Source organism: Lagenorhynchus albirostris, chromosome 21 (genome assembly GCF_949774975.1).
Source record: "Lagenorhynchus albirostris chromosome 21, mLagAlb1.1, whole genome shotgun sequence".
Taxonomy (NCBI): Eukaryota; Metazoa; Chordata; class Mammalia; order Artiodactyla; family Delphinidae; genus Lagenorhynchus; species Lagenorhynchus albirostris.
In genome coordinates this window covers 16,716,208-16,735,767 of record NC_083115.1, presented here as the reverse complement: position 1 = coordinate 16,735,767, position 19,560 = coordinate 16,716,208, and the positions used below count along the sequence as shown (strand labels likewise).

At 38.6% G+C, this 19,560-nt stretch overlaps 2 pseudogenes; both read right to left on the bottom strand.

Moving 5' to 3' along the window:
* Positions 1–7,006: 7,006 nt before the first annotated feature.
* Positions 7,007–8,495, bottom strand: LOC132512564 (cytochrome b-like; annotated as a pseudogene).
* Positions 8,496–9,093: 598 nt separating this feature from the next.
* On the bottom strand, positions 9,094–18,082 carry LOC132512803 (NADH-ubiquinone oxidoreductase chain 5-like; annotated as a pseudogene).
* Positions 18,083–19,560: the final 1,478 nt, after the last annotated feature.

Sequence of the window (19,560 nt, the reverse complement as noted above, 5' to 3'; positions counted from 1 at the left end):
ACTTCTTTATTTAGCTTTCTGTCTGTGATGAATAGCGTATCTTAGTTCACACCCCTGTACTGGGTCTAGTCGTGTTTGCCCACTACACCGAAGTGTAGTGACGTTTTGCTCAACTGAGATCGGACTTAAGAGGGGAAAAAAGTGAAAGAGGAGTGATGTGCCTTTTTTCTTTCCATTGTTCGTCTCTTTATTCAGTCTTTCAGTAGATTGGGTTGAGAACAGGAAAGACAGAGCCATCTGGATAAAAGATAGAAGAGAAGATTGACAGGCAGTCTGAATTACACAAGGGGAGGGAATTACCTCGAAAACACCTTGCTGCAATTTTCTGCCTGGCAAACATGAACTTCTGTTTAGAAGCACAGTTAGGGAACCACAGTTTCTTCCCAACATTTTCAAACAGTTGCTTTCTTCTTTCAAGACACCAGTAGTTAACGACTGGTTCTGGAAACTGTAATCACTTATGGCTGTCATTGGAATCACTGTTAGTGGAGCACCGGTGGAAGGTTCCAGACAGTTTCCAGAGACCAAACAAAGCATTAGCTTCAGTATTTTTTATAAAGCTCTTGTGGATGTCTCTAAATTCAATTGTGTATTATTTGTGACACAGGTTCCAAACATTTCTATCAAATTATACTGTGAAAAAAACTTGTTCAACACTGGCAAGGTCTCCTTGGGAATTCATTATTTTAACAACAAACTCATTTTGAAAGTTATGATCTGAAGTGAACTTACAGAGTCTTCCATTAGGATCCAGTTACAAACAGTGTGTACTTGAAATTGTTTTAATTTCATTCCTTCCTGCATTTACAGTTTTAAAAAATCTACTCATTCAATCCCGATGATAGTTTCTCTGTCCTTTTCCCATCTTAAACAAAAATATGGCTTAGTAGACCTTAGCCCTCTGATTGGCTGCATTTCCAGAATTTCTGATTTGCCTGAACACACTCACTGTCCCATCAACTTAAAGCAAACAAATAATGATTTTAACATGAAAACAGTTCTGTATATTGGAGAAGCCTTTTGCAATCTTTAATATAAAAGAATAGAAAAACATAGGATCCAAGGCCAATCAGCACGTGGCTGAGAGAAAGCTCCAACTTTATTATTCATGGCAGTGAGGGGAGAGGGGAAGTTAGGCTGAATAGTTTATATCACCAAATAATCCAAGCTTCTCATTTTGTCATTACTCCCGACTGCCTCCTCACCATTCTTATTTATGGGCAACTAACAAATAGAAAAACTGATGGATTTGAATTCCATCTTTTTCATTTCCATATGCTCTCCTTCACGATACTAATATCCAGTGAAATGGTCCTCAGAGCACAGAGGTAGTGTAGGTGAGGGAGTGTTATTAAACCACAAGACTAGATAATTAGATCCTGAATAAATGGGCTTTCTGGAGATCTTGAAACCCCCTGGAGTTGAATTTAATGGGTTGATTGCACATTTCTTCTTGCCAGTAGTACAGTTAAAGACACGAAGAAGAAAATTCCTGTTGGATACAGCCTTAGCAGAAAGAGGACCTCACGGTATGGTGGGCTGCTCAGGGGGAAACGTTGCTTCTTGTTAAGAAGTGCCTGACTTATTAGGGACTCGAAATGAGTGATGAATAAATTAATGACAGAGGCAACGAGCAGGAATAAGAATTGTGTTCGTTCTTTGCACAGCCTCTTACTAGCTATGAACATGAGCATGCCATTTCACTTTTTCGAAAATCAGTTTTCTCATCTAAGAAGTGGTAACAGAAACAGGAGTTCTGGCTGTTTGAGTTCTTCTGAGCTTCACATGACAGAATGAATGCGAAAGCACTTTTTAACTTAACCTGTTACTATTGGAACTTGAAAAATGATGTACCATTTTCCTCAAGACCTGCTTACATGATTTATACGTACAGTCCTCCCTTCATGATCCTTTCATTTATCTTGAGCCCAGCAGCCAGGCTGGATTGGTTTGGTCCTTAATGGACCCATATTAAAGCTCTAGTAAAGCCAGATTGGGAACATCCTCACCTGGTCCTGCTTTGCGTGTAGGTCTGTTAGACTTTGCCTGATGCACCGGTTTCTCAGAATGTTGATGCCCCTGTCTCATCTCCCTCTGCTCTGTTCTTTAAAGCCCCCACATTAAATGGGCTCTAAACTTTTGGCAAATCTTTGACAAATAGCTTTTGGGTCCTGCCCTGGAGCTGGTCTATCTGTGGATCTTCCCTCAATCCTTGCCCTCAACTCTGATTCAAGTGTCAGACTTCTTTTCATCATATAACCTTGGACCAGCCCCTACATACTGCATTAGTGCCCACAGATAGGCACCCCTGACCCTGGGTCTGAGCGTCTGCTAATCCTATTACAGTAGAGAATACCAAATCACAGAATCCATTCCCCCTTGGATTTGAGGTGGCTGACTTGGAAAGCCCTGGACTTCTGTTTCTTTTTTAAAATACATATCTACAAAATCAAAACCTTAGAATATATAATTAGATTTTTTTGTATATTTTTTGTGTATACTTTACTTCCCCGTCCTCTAATATTTTTATTTGTGTCTTTACCTGTCCAGTGTTTCTCTTCAAATAGAAGCAAATAAAAAGCTACACACGCATATTATTTCTCCCACATTCTTACATGAAAGTGACATACTGCACACTTGTCTTCTCCAAGAGTTTTTACTCAGTAATACATACCCATTAGTGTATAACAGTATATAGATAGCCTGTCTTCCCCAAGAGTTTTTCTCAACAATACATACCCATTAGTGTATAAGAGTATATAGATAGCCTCCAAAATAGTTTTCAACTGCTTGATCTGCAGTTTCTGGAAAGCATAAGTTAAATTCTCAGAATACCTTTTGATCCATTTATTTTCCCCTGGGATTCTGTCAGGTGTTACCTTTTATATCATGACTACATTTTCCTGGCCCAAATGTTTCTGATCAATTGTTTTTTTGACGGAGTATCACCTTTATCTGTATATAACTTCCTCTTCATTCCTTATGAGTTTTTCCCCCTTAATTCTATTTGATTGGCTGTTGAATTACCTACCATAGCTGCTGCTTGTTTCTATGTTTGCCTTTCATATAAATGTCCACTTACATTTATATGAACCCCAAGGAATCAGGATAGACATCAGCCCTGGTGCTAGAACAGGGTCCTGAGTATCATCTCTGTGTCAGGAATTTGAGGAGCTCCCCAACGAAAGAACAGGGTGGCCAGAGTAGTGGCCAGTTATGTTATTTTCCTTTTTCACATCTGCTTTTAAATTATGTATCGTTTGGTTGGAAGTCTTTCTCTTATGGTATTATGCTTCTCAGATATTTAGATATTTAGTCCCTTAAACTCACATTCCCTTGGAAGAATTGGCTAATGTGTTGTTGGGGGAAGGGTAACTGAGGCGAGGTGAAAATCTGGGTCCTAGCGTTTGCCCTTTCTGTCTATGTGGAGATTGCAGTGGAATTTGCTTTAGGGTAGAGTTTATGACATTCGATATAGTTCTAACACTTCCCCATCACACTTTCCCTCCTACCAACCACTCATCTTTCGGGGAACCTCTTAATATCTCAACTGTAGGTCCTGCTCTTTTCGAAAAACGACCCTGGATGGATTCACCCACATGCGGTAGATAAGGAAGAATCCATCGTGGCCACCCTGTTCACACAATGTAGAATTTTATAGTCCCCTCATTACCCAGTATGTCCTTCATGCTATTCTGGTAACTCCAGTCAGCACTGAACTGCTCCTGATGCTTTCCTGCCACCACATAGAGCTGGAACAAGAAATGATCCAACCAGGGCATAATCAGAAGAGCTGCCCAGGGTATCTATCCATTCCTTTCTACCCAGACTATTCTTTTCTGAACTTATATTAGGACCCAATCACCACCTAACTGGTCAGAATATTTAAATATTAGGTTCTGGGATAAACCAAATGTTCTCTTCTGTGACATCTGCAGGGTGGTTTTGAGGGGTGGGAATCAGTAGCTATTAGTTCACTATCTTATCATGAATTAGACTTTTCATCATCCCCAGCCCCCAGTAAATGCATACTGCACAATTTACAACTAATTTCAGAGTATCTATCCTGGGATCATTGTAGAACATAAATGTTTTTTTTTTTAATTCTCTAAGCCTTTATTGCATCTCTATTTTATAAAGAATGCAAACACATAGGCTTCTTGAAAATTGAGATATATGATTGATTATTGTATTTTTCCAAATACCTGCCGAAGTTCTTTGAGCATAAGTACACCATAAGTTATCTGATTTAAGGGACATCTTCAACATAACTGAAATTCAGAAAGATAGCTTTCACACAAGGACAAAATGTATGGAAATTCATGCCATCTCAGATATGCCACCTAGGTTTTTTTTGCCTATGAGAAAGATATTCTCTATCATGCGGTTTCTGAAGGAAATGTTTCCATGGCTATTATAGCTTGAATTATCTCCATTTTATTAGTTTTAAAAGCCCAGGGCTTCCCGGGTGGCGCAGTGGTTGAGAGTCCACCTGCCGATGCAGGGGACACGGGCTCGTGCCCCGGTCCGGGAAGATCCCACGTGCCGCGCAGCGGCTGGGCCGGTGAGCCATGGCCGCTGAGCCTGCGCATCCGGAGCCTGCGCTCCGCAACGGGAGAGGCCACAACAGTGAGAGGCCCGCGTACCGCAAAAAAAAAAAAAAAAAAAAAGCCCAGTGTGGAAATCTAGTGTAAACTTCCTTCACTGCAATGTTGGAGAGCTATACTCTCCGATTCCTTTACGATCTAAAGCAACCTCACCACATACTGAGCCCAGAAAATGCAGTCATAAACTCAGTTTTTGGAGAAGACGTAATACTACCTAGGGTTTCGGGTTTTAAGACACGGTTTTTCTATAATCACATTTTTGCTTTAAGAAAAACCAGTAGGGGAATTTCAAGATGTCAACCCAAGATAATGGACTAAAAACGGGATGTGAGAGAAAAAGTAGAGTCTAAGATAATTCAAAGATTTGGGCCATTTGTAAAAATTAAATTAAAATTAATGATCACCCACATGCCTGGTGGAAAACTTCCAGATTTTATACAATACTGTATCAAATCAAACGTATGTATTTTTGTTGCTAGGATCTAGGTAGCTAAATACAACTAGACACAATTATACAAGATAAATGGCTCCCATCATGAATGCACAATTATTGACTCTGAAAACTGCTTATTATATTTCTTTAGTTAAATCAGTTTTATGCTTCCTACTATGACAGTTAGGGCTAAGCATATTGGGGTATCTAGCCCCAGTTTGGGTCTTAGTTGTCGTGTAATCAGGATATGCTAAAGTCACTTTCGTAGTCTATTTTTACTTTGATTATGGCTTTTTACAGCTTAATTAAGATTTAACTGTATTTTTTATTACTCTTTAACACGCTTTTCGCCGTATGACCGCGGTGGCTGGCACGAAATTTACCAACCCTAATTAACATGGCTTAGTCAAACTTTCGTTTATGGCTTAATTTTTATCACTGCCGTCTCCCATGGGGGTGTGGTTGATCAAGATGTTCTGAGCTACTGGCATAGTGGCTTGATACCTGCTTCTTTTAATCTTAGTGATTTAGAGGACATTCTCAGCAGAGTGCGGAAACTTGCACGTGTAATTCTATTAAAAATTAATAGAAAGGCTGGGACCAAACCTGTGTGTTTATGGGGCTAGTAAGCCCATCTAGGCATTTTCAGTGCCTTGCTTTAGAGGTTGTTTAAGCTACATCAACTTGCTGTGTACCAGTGGTATTTATATGGCTGTATTGTGCAGTTTGTGTCGGAGTTAGTATTAAATTTTTGATAAAATGGCTAATGGATCTAGGGGAGATGTCAGTCTATATGGGTGGTGAATATCTAAGTAGTTTAGTGGTATGATGGGAGTGTTTTTGAGGTTAATCTGTTTTTGGTTTGGGTTGTTTGTGGTATGCGGGCCTCTCACTGTTGTGGCCTCGCCCATCGCGGAGCACAGGCTCAGTGGCCATGGCCCACGGGCTCAGCCACCCCGTGGCATGCAGAATCCTCCCCGACCGGGGCACGAACCCGCGTCCCCTGCATCGGCAGGCGGACTCTCAACCACTGCGCCACCAGGGAAGCCCAAGGTTAATCTGTTTTGATGGGTGTTTGTTTTAGATGGGAGAGGGGAGACTGGAATGCTATGTCTATTGTACATGTATACATGTATAATATCTTTATATCCTGTAACCACTGACTGAATTACACACCGTGAATTGTTGATGCTGGTAAATAATTTTCAATTGAAGTCCAGCTACAATTTGCTTGACTGTGTTAAGACCTTTTAAGGTCATAGCTGTGTCCAAGTATCCCCCCTAAAAATTAAAAAATACCAAATGCATGAAATCACAGTTATTTGTGAGCCTGGGCTGATTAGTCATTAGTCCATCGAGATGTCTTATTTAAGGGGAAAGAGTGGGCGATTTTAGGTGAGATGTCCCTGAAGTAAGAACCAAGTGTCTGATAAAGTTCATCAATAAAAGCCCCCACAAGTTATGGGCCCGGAGCGAGACGAGGAGTACCTGCCAAGCAGGTTGATGGTTTTACGTGACCTGGTGATTAAGCTCGTGGTCTAATGGACAGGATATGCATGTTGACTAGAATTGATTTGACTTAATGTACCATGTACAATTGATAATCTATATGTACTATGTAATACTAATAATATGTACATGCTTATGAGCATGGGGTAGATAGTGTAATGTACAATTATACATATAATGTAATAGGTACATATAAGATGTGTGTACTTATTAATGTGGTAATAGAAGTATGCATGATGTACATAGTAGTTTGTGATAAAATGGGCTGTTTTGGTACTGATATAGTACTTAATAATTCTGTAAATGTCTTATAATTTCAGGGAATAGTTTAAGTTGAATTTCAGCTTTGGGTGCTGGCAGCAAAGCTTGGGGCTTCTTCCTTAAGTCTTAGGGAGGTGTGTTGTTCTCCTCTTCCAGTTTACAAGACCAGGGTAATATGATATACTACAAAGACTCTTCATTTCAGGAGATTGTTTTCAATGATGCTAGTTACTGGTATTAGTACTAGAATTAAAAGAAAGTATAAAATAGATGTGAGTTGGCCAACAATGATGAAGGAGTGTTCTACAGGTTGTCCTCCAATCCATGTTAGTGTTAGTAGGTCTGCCCCTAGCACTCAAAATATGAATTGTCTAAGGGGTTGGAATGCTATGCTTCATTGTATGGATGTGTGGAGTATTGGGATAAATGCTAGAATTAGGATTGAGAGTAATAGGGCTAAGACTCCTCCTAGTTTGTTGGGGATTGATCGTAGAATTGCATATGCAAATAGAAAATATCACTCTGGTTTAATATGCAGTGGTGTGTTGAGTGGCTTTGCTGAGGTGTAGTTGTCAGGGTCTCCTAGCAAGTCGGGTAAAAATAGGACTAGTATTAGTGAGGCTAGGATTAGTAGTAGAGTGCCTAGGATGTCTGATTGTGTGATAGGGGTGGAATGGAATTTTGTCTGTGTCAGATGGGATTCCTCTGGGGTTGTTGGATCCTGTTTCACGGAGAAATAGTAGGTGGACAGCTGCTAGCACTGTGATGATAAAGGGGAAGATAAAATGAAAAGCAAAGAATGGCGTGAGTGTTGCTTTGTCTACAGAAAAGCCGCCGCAGATCCATTCAACAAGAGTGGTGCCAATATATGGGATTGCTGAGAGCAGGTTTGTAATGACTGTTGCCCCTCAGAATGACATTTGTCCTCATGGTAGTACATAGCGTATAAATGTAGTAGCTATAACTGAAAGTAGTAGAATAATTCCGATGTTTCATGTTTCTAGAAAGGCACAGGACTCATAATAAAGGCCACGTCCTACGTGAATGTAAAGGCAGATAAAGAATATGGAAGCTCCGTTTGCACGTATATATCGAATGATTCACCCGTAGTTAACATCTCGATAGATGTGTGCTACTGATAAGAAGGCAGTTGCTGTGTCTGGTGTGTAATGTATTGCTAGGAATAAGCCTGTTAGCATTTGCAGGATCAGGCAAATTCCTAGTAAGAGCCAAAATTTCATCATGATGAATTTTTTAAAATCTATTTATTTATTTATTTATTTTTGACTGTGCTGGGTCTTCGTTGCTGCACGCGGGCTTTCTCTAGTTGTGGCGAGTGGGGCTACTGTTCATTGCGGTGCACGGGCTTCTCATTGCAGTGGCTTCTCTTGTTGCGGAGCACAGGCTCTAGGTGCACGGGCTTCAGTAGTTTTGGCACACAGGCTCAGTAGTTGTGACCCACGGGCTCTAGAGCACAGGCTCAGTAGTTGTGGCACATGGGCTTAGTTGCTCCGTGGCATGTGGAATCTTCCCGGACCAGGGATCGAACCCGTGTCCCCTGCATTGGCAGATGGATTCTTAACCACTTGCACCACCAGGGAAGGCCCATGATGAAATGTTTGATGGGGTTGGGAGGTCAATAAATGCATTGTTATTAGTGGGTGTGTTTTGGGGATGTTGGTCATTGGTATTCTTATAGCTGAATGAGAATGATGATTTCTCATGGAAATCATCCTGAGATCCATGTGAGAATGATGATGACATATTTTGTATGTATTTTAAGTGTTATTTTTGTGATCAGTTTTGCGGGGGTTTCTTCAAAACCTTCACCTGTTTATGGGGGCTCTGGGTTGATTGTGAGTGGTGGTGTCGGGTGTGGGATCGTGTTGAACTTTGGTGGTTCATTTTTAGGTCTGATAGTGTTTTTGATTCATTTGTGTGTGGGGGGGTGGATATTAGTTGTGTTTGGCTATATGATGGCTATAGCCACTGAGCAGTATCCTGAGGTTTGGGTTTCTCATAAGACTGTCTTGGGGGCGTTTCTTTCAGGGTTGACAATAGAGTTTTTGATGGTAGTATATATTTTAAAGCATGAGGAGGTGGAAGTAGTGTTTAAGTTCAGTGGGTTGGGGGACTGAGTTCTTTATGATGCTGGTGACTAGCTTTTTTAGTGAGGAGGCTATGGCCTTTGTATAGTTACAAAGGCATTGTATCGTTATGGTACCTGGTTGGTGATTGTTACTGGCTGGTCGCTGCTTATTGGTGTCGTGGTTGTTATGGAGATTACTCATGATAATGAAATAGAAGCACGCTAAGGGTGAGAATGATAAGGAATGATAGGAAGTATAGTTTGATAAGGCCTGTTGGGCTTGAGATTGGTATGGAGAACTTTAGTTGAATAGGGGATATGGTTTTTGGTAAAACGTTTTCTAGTCAGATTAAGCCCCAAAGAGAGGATGCTGGTTTTTGGCTTATTGATAGGTTTAGGTAAGGAGGTAGATGATGCATGATGGTGGGGAAATAGCCTAAGAGACTAGAGAATTTAAGGGTATTTGAGGGGTGGATAAGTTTTACGTTTTGTGTGTTAAGGTTAATTTTGAGTGCCAATGTGAAGCCTTGGAGGGTTACTGCAAGGGCAGTTAGCAGTTAGTTCTAGATGTAAGGGTATGGTTATTAGGGGGACTGGCTGGGGGCATGTTGTTGGAGATAATGAATCCAGCAGACACTTCCAATTAGTAGGCATTTGATGGAGTTAATTGAGAGGGGGTTGTTTTCACTGATAGAGGTTAGCGGGGGAGAAGCCAGGTTGTCCTAATAGAGCGAAGATAATGTGGGTACTATAGGCAGCTGTGAGGGAGGCCGCAATTAGACTCATTAACAGGGCTCAAGCGTTGGTATAAGACGTGTTAAGCAGCTCGAATGATCAAGTCTTTAGAAGCCGGTGAGGAAAGGCATTCCTGTCAACGCCAAACACCCGATAATAAGGGCTGTTGTGGTGAAGGGTAAAGCCTTGAAAAGGCCTCCTGTGTTTCGAATATCTGGTTCGTCGTTCAGGCTGTGACTAATGGATCCAGAGCATAAGAATAGCATGGCCTTAAAAAAAAAAACGTGTGCAGATGTGTAAGAATGCTACATAGGGTTGGTTGATTCCAATTGTTACCATTATTCAGCCTAATTGGCTTGAAGTGGAGAAAGCGGTAATTTTTTTAATGTCATTTTGGGTGAGAGTGCATATAGCTGTGAATAGGGTGGTGAGGGCTCCTAAGCACAGCGCTATTGCTGGAATAAGTTTGTTGTTTTCTCTTAAAGGGTAAAATCGAATAAGTAGGAAGACTCCTGCCACAACTATTGTGCTTGAGTGGAGCAGGGCTGATACAGGGGTGAGGCCCTCTATTGCTGAGGGGAGTCAAGAGTGGAGTCCAAATTGGGCTGATTTTCCGGCTGCAGCTAGTACAAGTCCTATAAGGGGGAGGTTTGAGGGATTTAGGTCGAGTATAAAATTTGTTGCAGGTCTCCTGTGTTTGAGTTAAACAGGAATCATGCTATTGCTATAATGAACCCGATATCCCCAATGAGGTTATATAGGATTGCTTGGAGGGCAGCTGTGTTTGCGTCTGCTCACCCAATCACCACCCAATAAGCAGGAAGGATATAATTCCAACCCCCTCCCATCCAATAAATAGTTGGAAGAGGTTGTTGACAGTAACAAGGATTAGCATGGTAATGAGGAAGTAGAGTAGGTGCTTGAAGAACCGGTTAATGTAAGGGTCTAAGTGTAGGTACCATATTGAGAACTCCATAATGGACCACGTAACAGATAATGCTACTGGTGTGAATATTATTGAGAAGTAATCTGTTTTGAAGCTAAGTGTTAATTTAAGGGTTTGGACAGTGATTCAGTGTCAGTTTGAAATAACTATTTCTTGGCCTGTGTGGAGGAATATTATTGTTGGAACTAGGCTGGTAATAAAACCCTATGAGATGGTATTTTTTTTTTTTTTTTTACAAATGATGGATATTTCTCACTTTTGTAGAAATCTGTGTCAGTTATTATAATTGGGATGATTAGTATAAGTAGTGTGACCAGAGCAAAAAAGGAAAATAGGTTTATTACTTTTACTTGGAGTTGCACCAATTTTTTGGCTCCTAAGACCTATGGATAGCTACTATCCTTTAAAAGCCTGAAAAAGCCATAGTGTTAGGCAGGAGGACATGAATTAGCAGTTCTTGCAATACTTTCTCGGTAAATAAGAAGTCTCAGTCTTCTGTTACTAGATTCACAATCTATTGTGTTTTTTAAACTGTATTTACAATACAGGGGGCCTAGGATGACTTTGGGATTTAGTGACAAGAGTAGGAAGGGTAGAATGGGGAGGGCTCTAAGGGCGTTTTCTCATGTAAAAAAGGGTGCAATGTTATTAATATGCGGTGTGTATTTACCATGTTGTGTCATAATTAGTATACATATAGAATATAGGGCTGTAATTACAATGTTAGTTCCTATTAAGATAATGGTAAAATTTGATCATGAGAAGGTTGATATAACTGCGAACAGTTCTCCGATTAGATTAATAGCTGGGGGTGGGGCTAAGTTTGCCAGGCTCACCAGTAGCCCTCGAGCGGCTATTAGTGGGAGGAGGGTTTGTAGGCCTCGGGCTAAGACTACAGTTCGGCTGTGGACTCGCTCACAGTTTGAGTTCGCTAGGCAAACTCAAATAATATAGATTTATATATAATAATATAGATGATGTGAGGCCGTGGGCGATTATTAAAGCGGTGGCTCCTATGTAACTTCAAGGAGTCTGGATGAGAATAGCTGCAATAACAAGTGCTATGTGGCTGACGGAAGAATATGCGATAAGTGATTTTAGGGCTGTTAGGCGCAGAGAGATTGAACTGGTTATGCTTATCCCTCATAAAGAGAGCATAAGAAAAGGGTATGAAGGGTATGCTATGAATTCTGTCAGGGGGGTGAGTATTGCTGTAATTTGTAGCACGCCGTAGCCCCCGAGTTTTAGTCATACGGCTGCAAGGACTATAGAGCCTGCGATGGGGGCTTCCACGTGTGCTTTGGGTAGTCAAAGGTGGAGGCCATAGAGGGGTATTTTTACCATAAAGGCTATTATGCAGGCTAGTCATATAAAGACGTTGGATCAGGAGTTGGGTAATGCTTGGATTCAATATTGGATTACTAGGAAATTCAGAGAACCTGTGGTGTTTTGCATATATGCTAATGCCACTAACAGCGGAAGTGATCCGTTTAGTGTATAGAACAGAAAATAGAGCCCTGTATTGAGGCATTCTGTTTGGTTACCTCATCGAGTAATGATGATGAGTGTAGGAACCTAGTGTGGCCTCGAATATAATGTAAAATAGAATTCTGTGGTGGTAAATGTTATGATTAAAAATATTTGTAATATGATTAGTATAGTGATATATAGTTTTTTTTCGGGGCAGCGATTCTTTGAGCAGGTGAGATTGGCTATTAATATCAGAGGTAGGAGTCATATTATCAAGATCAGTAGTGGTGCAGATTAGGGAGTCGGAAAAGAATATTAATGAGAAATTAAGGCTATTATCATTAAACTGGTTAAGAAGAAGTCTTGTGAGGCTAATTAGCACGCTATAGGTTGTAGCGTTAATTCAAATTATATTATTTTTTGATAATCAAGTCAGAGGTATTAGTATAATCGTAGGGATAATACATTTTAGCATTGGAGTAAGTTAAGGTTTTGTACGTAGTCAGTGCCTATAATTTCTTCTTCCAACAGGACTACCATCATCTCTTGCCAGGACTATGGCCTCCTAACTGGTCTTCCCGATTCTACTCTTGCTTCTCTCAAGTGAACTCTTCGTGTACAGCTACGGTGAGCTTTATTTTTCTAACTTTTTATTAAAGTATACCATACATGCACAAAAGTTCACATATTATGTGTGCCATTTCATAAATTTTCATAAACCAAAAACACCCACATAGTCATTACCAAGTCAAGAAAGAGAACATTCCTGGCCCACGGGAGCTTGCCCTGTTCTCTCTTCCAGTCATCAGCCAGCCGCCGACAAGAGCAAATACTTTTGTGACATCCACCAGCATATATAGTTTTGTCTGTTCGTGCTTTATATAAATGGATTCTTGGAGAAGCATTCTTTGTTCACTGGGAATTTTTCCTTTTTTCACTGAGAATTATGGTTGTAAAATTAATCCATGTTGTGTGTAGTTGTTGTATAGTCTATTATTGTGTGAATATACTAATATACACATATTAACCTATAAATACCCATTTATGTGGTGGGCATTTGGTTAGTTTCCAATTTAGGTCTATCACACAATTGTGCTGCCATCAACATTTCTGTTGATAACTTTTCATGAACATGTGTATGCCTTGCTATTGCATAATTACCTAAAAGTGAACTAGATAATGCATTTGTTCAGTTTTACTATATACTTCCAAATAACTTACCAAACTTTTGTACCAATTTACACTAACAAACAGTATATAAATGAGAGCTACAGTTGCTTCAAGTGTTTGTCAGCACCGTATACGGTCAGTCTTTATTTTAAACCTTTTTCAAAATTCTTGTGGATGCGGAGTTGAATCTCATTGTGATTTAAATTTGCATTTCCCTGAAAACTAATGAAGTTGAGCACATTTTCGTATGGTTATTGGATGCCTGAATATCTTATTTTGTGAACTTCTCATTTTTCTAGTGGGTTGACTGACTTTCCTTATTGATTTGGAGGAGTTCTTTATGAGTATACGCATTCTTTGTCAGACATATGTATTGCAAATATCTGCTCCCACTCTGTGCCTTTTCAATCTCTTAATGGTGACTTTCTAGAAACAAAATTTCTAAATTTTAATATAGTCCAATGTACCATTTTTTTAAATTTATGGTAAATATTTTCTGTTTTTTACAAGAAATATGGGCCTACTCCAAAGTCACATTTTTCTTTTTCCTCTAAATGCTTTGTTGTTTTACCTATTACACGTAGATCTATCTAAGAATTGATTTTCATGTTTGGTGTGAGGAAGGGGTCAAGATAAATTTGTTTTACATATGGATATCAAATTATTCAACACCATTTGTTGAAAAGACAGACTTTGCGCCACTGCATTGAAATGTTACCTTTCTCGTAAATCAGATCAGCCTATATGTGGGGGTCATGTCTATAGTCAGCTTGTCTGTCTTGGATCCAATACTACATTGTCTTAATCACCATGCTTTATAATAAATCTGATTCTTGATATTTGGTACTATTCATATTCCATCTGTTAATCCTTCTTCAGTATTGCAGGATTATTTTTGTGCCTTTGCATTCTATTTAAATTTTAGAATCAGTCAATCAATTTCTTTAGGAAAAACACTGGAATTTTTATGGGGATTGCACCGAATGTATTAAGTAGTTTTTGGAAAAGTAGTATTGAATCTTTCACTACAAGAATATGGTATAATCTTTCATGTATTTACTTATACTTTAATTTTTCTCAGCAATGTTTTGCCATGTTAACTAAAGATGTCTTGCACATCCTTTGCTGGATTTATTCCTAAATATTTGATTTTGTAAACTGAAGTATAGTTGACTTACAATATTATATTAGTTTCAGGTAAACAACATAGTAATTTGGTATTTTTATAGATTATACTTTATAGAAAGCTATTTTAAAATATTGACTATATTTCCTACACTGTACATTACATCCTTGTAACTTATTTATTTTATTACCTAGTAGTTTGTATCTCCTAATCCCCTTCACCTATTTTGCCCCTCTCCCCTCTGGTAACCACAAGTAACCATAAGTTTTTTCTCTGTATCTGTGAGTCTGTTTCTGTTTTGTTACATTTGTTCCTTTGTTTTACTTTTTAGATTCCACATATAAGTGAAAACATACAGTATTTGTCTTTCTCTGCCTGAATTATTTCACTAAGCATAATACCCTCCAGGCCCATCCATGTTGTTGCATATGGCAAAATTTTATTCTTTTTTTATGGGAGATTAATGTTCCACTACATTTATATATGCCACATCTTTTTTATCCATTCATCTGTTGATGGACAGTTAGGTTGCTTCCATATCTTGGCTATTATAAATATTGCTGCTATGAATATTGGGATGCATATATCTTTTCAAATTAGTGCTTTCATTTTCTTCAGATAAATACCCAGGAGTGGAATTTAAATCATATAGTAGTTCTATTTTTAATTTTTTGAGAACCCCCCATAGTGTTTTCCATAGTGGCTGCACCAATTTACATTTCCACCAACAGTTCATGAGGGTTCCCTTTTCTCCACAACTGTTGTTATTTCTTGGTTTTTCTGACAGGTGTGAGATGATATCTTATTGTGGTCCTGACTTGCATTTCCCTGGTGATCAGTGATGTTGAGTTTCTTTTCCTGTGCCTGTTGGCCATCCACATGTCTTCTTTGGAAAAATGCCTATTCAGTTCCTCTGCCCATTTTTAAATCAGTATTTTTAGAGTTGTATGAGTTCTTTATATATTTTGGATATTAACCCCTTAACAGACATATCATTTGCAAATAACTTCTCCCAATCAGTAGGTTGCCTTTTCATTTTGTTGATAGTTTCCTTTGCTGTACAAAAGGTGTTAAGTTTGATTAGGTCTCATTTGTTTATTATTGCTTTTGTTTCCCTTGCCTGAAGAGACAGATCCAAAAAAAATATTGCTAAGACCATCATCAAAGAGCATACTGACTAAGTTTTCTTCTAGGAGTTTTATGGTTTTATGGTTTCAGTTCTTTCATTTATGTCTTTAATCCATTTTTAGTTTATTTTTGTATATAGTGTGAGACTATTTTCTAGTTTCAGTCTTTTACATGCAGCTGTCCAGTTTTCCCAACACTGCTTACTGAAGAGACTGTCCTTTCCCCATTATATATTCTTGCCTCTTTTGCCATAGATTAATTGACCGTATATGCATGGGTGTATCTCTGGGCTTTCCATTCTGTTTCATTGATCCATGTGTCTGGTTTTGTGCCAGTACCATGCGTAGCATTGTAGTATAGTTTGAAGTCAGGGAGCGTGATAGCTCTGGCTTTGTTCTTCTTTCTCAAGAAGATGTTTTGGCTGTTTGGGGTCATTTGTGGTTCCACATGTAGTATAGGATTATTTATTTAGTTCTGTGAAAAATGTCATGGGTATTTTGATAAGGATTGCATTAAATCTATTGATTGCTTTGGGTTGTATGGACATTTTAACAACATTAATTCCTCCAATCCATAAACACAGATATCTTTGCATTTAATGGTATCAGCTTCGGTTTTCTTCATCAGTGTCTTATAGTTTTCAGAATACAGGTTTCCACCTCCTTGGTTAAATTTGTCCCCAGGTATTTTATTTTATATTTTTGGATTTGATTATAAATGAGATTGTTTAACTAGTATTGGAAGTCCTAGGCTATTAGAACTAATACATAAATTCAATAAATTTGCAGGGTACAATATTAATATACAGAAATTTGGTGCACTTCTGTACACTAATAGTTAACTCAGAGAAATCAAGAAATATTTGATTTTTTAGTGTTGTCATTCCTGGTTTCTTTTTATAGTTTCCTTTTCTTTGTGGCTGGCATATAGAAATACAATTGAGTTTTTATATTGACTTATATCCTGTAACCTTGATAAATTCATTTGTTCTAATATTGTGTCTGTATATTCTTTTGAACTTCTCAAGTACTCTGTCATCTGTGAATAGTTACATATGCATTTCTTGCTTTCCAAAATAATACCTGTTGTTTTATTTTTTTGCCTTATTGCACTATGATCTTCAGTATAATGTTAAGTAGAAGTGGTGGTAGTGGGTATTCTTGTCTCATTCCTGACCTCAGGAAAAAATTTTTTATGTTCACCACTGATTATGTTGCTGAAATTTTTATGGATAGTTTTAGTAAATTAAGGATATTTTTCTATTGCAAGTTTATTAAAAGTTTTATCATGAATGGGTGGTAAATTGTCAAATGTGTTTTCTGAATCAATCAAGATATTCAGTTTTTTTCCTTATTGTGTACATTTGATTAACATACATTGCTTGGTTTTTATAATCTTTAGTGACCTTTATATACTTTAAGTAAACCCCACTTGGTCATGATATCTTATCCTTTTAATACTGCTAGGACTTCCCTGGTGGTCCAGTGGTTAAGACTGTGCTTCCACTGAAGGGGCACGGGTTTGATCCCTGGTTGGGGAAGTTTCGCATGCTGTGCAGTGTGGCCAAAAAATATATATATATATACTGCTAGATTCTGTTGGTAATAATTAAAGGCTTTTATGAGATAGAGTGGTCAGTAATTTGCCTTTATTAAGATATCTTTTCTAAATTCTTGAATTATTCTTGACCAGTTATGCTGGTCTCATAAGATAGTTAAAAATTGTTCATTTTTTTTCTGTTCAATGGAAGAGTTTGTGACATTGTTATTGTGTGATATTCTGTGATATTACTTTCTAATATATGTGGAAGAATTCATCAGGAAAGCCACTTGGGCCTGGAGTTTTCTTTACGGGAAGTATTTTTAAACAATATATTCAAGTCTTTAATAGAACCATTCAGATTTCCTACTTCTTTTTGTCACCTACAGTAACTTGAAATTTAACAATTTTGTTTAAACTATTAAATAATCAACGTGAAGTATTTGTAATACTTGTAATTGTGGGATATAGATGAGGGAGTTTTTAAAAATAAAACTATGATTATGTTATTTCTCTGCTTAAATATTTCAGTGATATTTCTGGCTCTTAGTTAAAGATCACACTGTTATCTTGTCCGAAAGGCTATGCTTAATACCGCCCTAATTCCTTTGTTGGTCTTTTCTGGTGCTACTCTCTTGCCTCTACTCATGGATTTCTAGTCAAAATGAGCATTTGTCAGTTTTTTAAACATTACATTCTTCATCCTTTCATGTTGTCCTGGAACATGCTTTTTTTCCTGCCAGCATGTTTTTTCTTATGCCACTCCCTTTATGTAGTCAACACTCATAGTTATCTTTCAGGGTTCATCTCAAGCATCACTTTCTCAAATATATATTCTTAACACTCATGTAGTTCCCTCTCCCAGTGAATCAGAAAATCTGGTGATGGTTTCTAGAATTTGCACTTTTAAGAGTTCCTCAGGTACTTCTTCTGTATTCTGAAGTTTGAGGGTCTCTGGTTTAGTACTTGGATCGGGAAAAGCATATCCACATAAAAGTGTCTGGTTACTAATATTGGACATGGAGCAAAATAAGGTACCATTTGGAGGGTAAAGAAACATCTCGTACATGCTTTCTGGGCTTTCAGTTCATCCTTTGAGTGATTCCTTTTATCTTTTGCTAACGAACACTGGGTCATAAGGAGCCTAGTATGAGGGACAGCAACTTGTACAACCCGTGTAGGGTCTCTGAGAGGTATATATTGTACCAGAAAGAGCACGACCTTTAGATTAACGAGAAAAACTCAGCACTAGTAAGCCCTACTCTGCCAGTCTTACAGGGTCATTGTTAGAATCAAATGAAAGAAAATGTGAACAAGCTTTGTAAACTACAAATGGGAAGGTCAACCACAGATGAATAAACAATAAAAATCTAACTTCTCTTGAAGCCATTAGAGAGCTGAGATCACAGAACAGTCAAATTGCCTGTAATCTAAGGAAAGACAGACACCTTCAAGAAGACCAAGTGAGGACCAGCCTCAGAAACAGAGAAATCAGCTGAATTTATAGGCTCTTCTCCATGGTCCCAATAAGATACTAATAACAAAGATTGGGGGCAGAGTGAGAGTCAAGGGGTCTCCCTTCGGGTGTGCGTCTAGAGAGGTGAAGCAGCCTCTGTAGGAAAGGCTTGAAGGCCTCACTGGGTCCTTCTTACCTACCTGCCTCCCCAGGGGCAAAGTTGCCAATGGGCTCAGTTTAGATCAGCTCACCTCCTGCTGGCTGGGCTCTGTGGCCAGGGGGTGATTAACTTTAACATTGTATCTGTGATATAATAAAGTCTATTTGATCTTTGTCCCTGGTTTCTGACACAGAGCTACAAAAATCATTGCAATCTCCTGTGTGCTCTTTCTTTGTTTCTCTCTCTCCCCCTATCATGTGTACACACAGTGAGAAGGTGGCCAGAAAGAGAGCTCTTCATAGTAACCAAATCAGCTGGTACATTTATCTCTGACTTTCCAGCCTCTAGAACTGTGAGAAGATATTTTTTTTTCTTTCAGCCATTCAGTCTATGGTTTTTGTTAGAGCAGCCCTAGGAGACTAGGAGACCTGGGGACCGCACTTGCATCTGGTGTCTGAAGTAGGAAGAGTCTTGTGAAGGACTATGCCCTCAATTTGTGGAGGTCTGCCTTTATAACTTTTAAACTGCTTTCAGTTCCATTGTCTGCATCCTCAGCTATATCCCTAGCACCTAGAACAAAACTGACACATCATAGATGCTCGATAAATACTCGTGGACTCAATGAATGAATAAACCAATAGCCTTCTTTTCAGAAAACTGATGTGTAAGTGCCATCAGAGTTTAAAAAAATATTTTTCCTAGAAATTTTTCTAGTATTACATACTTGCTAGTTAGACTTAATCCCGATATAATACGGGGTCTTCTCAGTTCATTAAATGTCAGTAGGACTGCCTCAAATCCCCCAATTTCACAGTTTGGCAAAGCTCTAAAATCTTCTTCCTTCTAAAACATTGTGCTAATTTATATTAACTATATTTATATAGTTTATATAAGGTTCCCCTCAATTTCCATCCCTTTTTCAATATGCATG